The sequence below is a fragment of the Pundamilia nyererei genome, unplaced genomic scaffold, assembly GCF_000239375.1.
Source record: "Pundamilia nyererei isolate P.nyererei 1_Seehausen unplaced genomic scaffold, PunNye1.0 scaffold00415, whole genome shotgun sequence".
In the NCBI taxonomy this organism is placed as follows: domain Eukaryota; kingdom Metazoa; phylum Chordata; class Actinopteri; order Cichliformes; family Cichlidae; genus Pundamilia; species Pundamilia nyererei.
The window spans coordinates 280,861-283,279 of record NW_005187816.1 but is presented as its reverse complement, the minus strand read 5'-3'; the positions used below and the strand labels follow the sequence as shown (position 1 = coordinate 283,279).

The window sequence follows — 2,419 nt, the reverse complement described above, 5'->3', positions numbered from 1 at the left end:
CAATGGATTGTACAGCTGATGCTATAGTGAGAAAAACCTCTTTGAAAAATCGAGGAGGGAGAGCATCATAAGGGGAGCCTGAGGGCTTCATGTGAGCAACCAACTCCTGCAGGCAGAGCAAGGAAACTGGCTCGAACCTGTCAAAGACAGCAGAACTAGGGACAGGGGTAGAAGGGTCAAGAACGGACTGGGAAGTCTGCGCTTTGACAGATAGCACTTTATCAATAAAAAAGTGTAGGAAGTTTTCACAAATTTCCTTCTCAGGAAATTTGTGAAAACTATATTAAGCTCATAGCTCTTTTGCACATAAATCTATTTAATACTTCAATTTTTTTGTCTCCATGTATTTATTCATGATATTTTTATTTATCTATTTGTACATGTTAACCGGCATCTGCGTGTGGACAGCAGAGAAAGAATTTCATTGTACAGAGAGAAGCTTTTTCTTTGCACACATGACAATAAACACTTTGAATCTTGAATCTGAAACCACAGCAGGAGAGGAAGAAGTACTACATCTCCGTCCACCTTGCTGACTTCCATAACCTTACTTCTTGCTTTACTATTTAAAGGCCAGAGTGCTTCCTGCATCAGCACAGAACAAAAGCAATGAGATACATCATATATAAACCATAGTCCCAAAGATAATGGGCAGTTTTTGTTTTCCTTTTACTATAATAAATTTAGTGGGAAAATCTATTTTGATCAAAAAGGGAAGCACCATCTCATGCTAGAAGTACTGTAAGTCTTGTTTCCTGATCCAAACTCACATACCACTTTATTAGGTAACCTGCATATATGCCTATTTGTGCAATTATCCAAACAACTTGCAGTAGTGCACAAAATCCTTGATTAGTATCCAATTGATTAGTATCCAAATGTGTGTGCAAGGAAAGCCAAAAACAGGTTTGAGGGTCTTTTCGAGACAGAGGCGAGGCTGCCATCTCGGGCCATCGGCCCCTCTGGCCAATGGGCAATATTGATAACACTATTATGTGAAAAAATGACATAGAGTGTTGGACATTTCTGAACAAGTACAGATCTAAAATTTTACATAAGAGTGATGAAAAAGTGACTAGTAGTTCATTTCAAGTGAGCATTTTTTTCTGGATGATCACGCCATGTGGACATGGCAGTCCACATGGCGTGATTGGTAGTCCAATGCCTTGCCCCCGACTCCCTAACCCTTACTGTGATGCAATGATTGCCTCAGAGATCAGGCGATCAGCATGCTGAACACTGGAATATTCATATATACATATATATATATGAAGGTGACGCACTGTCATAAATGCCACTGTCCATTTATGAGCGCAAAGGCAGGCACAGACAGATGTCTGTTTTTGTTTGACATTGTCATGTGTACATGATGACAATGTCAAACAACATTGTGATTTTTTTTTCTTTTTTGTTTGTTTGGTTTTTTACCAGTAATAACACACGAAGAGCACGTAGGGCACAGTGAAGGTGACCTGGAGCCAGCGCCAGTCTGTGATAAAGTAGGCGAGCAAAGGAAGGATGAGGAGACCCACACTGAAGAACATCTGGTACAAGATACCCACTGTTCTCCTGTACTTCACACCAACAATCTCTGTGACTAACAGAGGGACAGGAATGGTATTAAAAGTAAGACAATTTTGTTAGAAACAAAACAATATGACATGCAAAAATAACACAAGTATATAAATTCCACAAATGTAAGAAAATTCTTGCATTATTCACCTAAAAATAATTTGAAAATGTATGATCAAAAGTTAGGCCGTGTCATTTCTACACAGTTAGCTATGAAAATGCCTCAGAGAAAAAATCTGTTTCAGAAAACATGGAGATGATTACGCAGCACATATGAGGTCATCCAGCCTCCTTTGACACTGAAGCCAAGGATGGTCCTGAACACAAGGATGGAGATGTAGTTTGGCGCTATAGCCACTGCGATTCCTGCTACTGCATTCAAAATGTTGGACACCAAGAAACTGATCTGCCTGCCAAACCTGCAGAGTGAAATGGAAAATACATCAGGTGGGGATTTGTTGAATGAATATTATTTTGAAAATAATATATTCACTCCAGGACACATCAGAGCCACAAGTCTAGCCACAAGAGGCCTGCAGGAGTGTTCCTATTCATACCACACAAACATGCCTTCATGTGTTTCAGAGGTGTTATAGTTATATTTTTCTATAAAACACAGTTGTAATTATACAGGGTGGGCCATTTATATGGATACACCGTAATAACATGAGAGTGGTTGGTGATATTAAAGTCCTGTTTGTGGCACATTAGTATATGTGAGGGGGCAAACTCCTCGAGATGGGTAGTGACCATGGTGGCCATTTAGAAGTCGGCCATCTTGGATACAACTTTTGTTTTTTCAATAGGAAGAGGGCCATGTGACACATCAAACTTATTGGTAATGTCA

General features: G+C 39.6%; 1 pseudogene; it reads right to left on the bottom strand.

Moving 5' to 3' along the window:
* LOC102203237 (solute carrier family 22 member 2-like) overlaps positions 1-2,419 on the bottom strand; it is a 21,678-nt pseudogene that overhangs the window by 5,468 nt on the left and 13,791 nt on the right.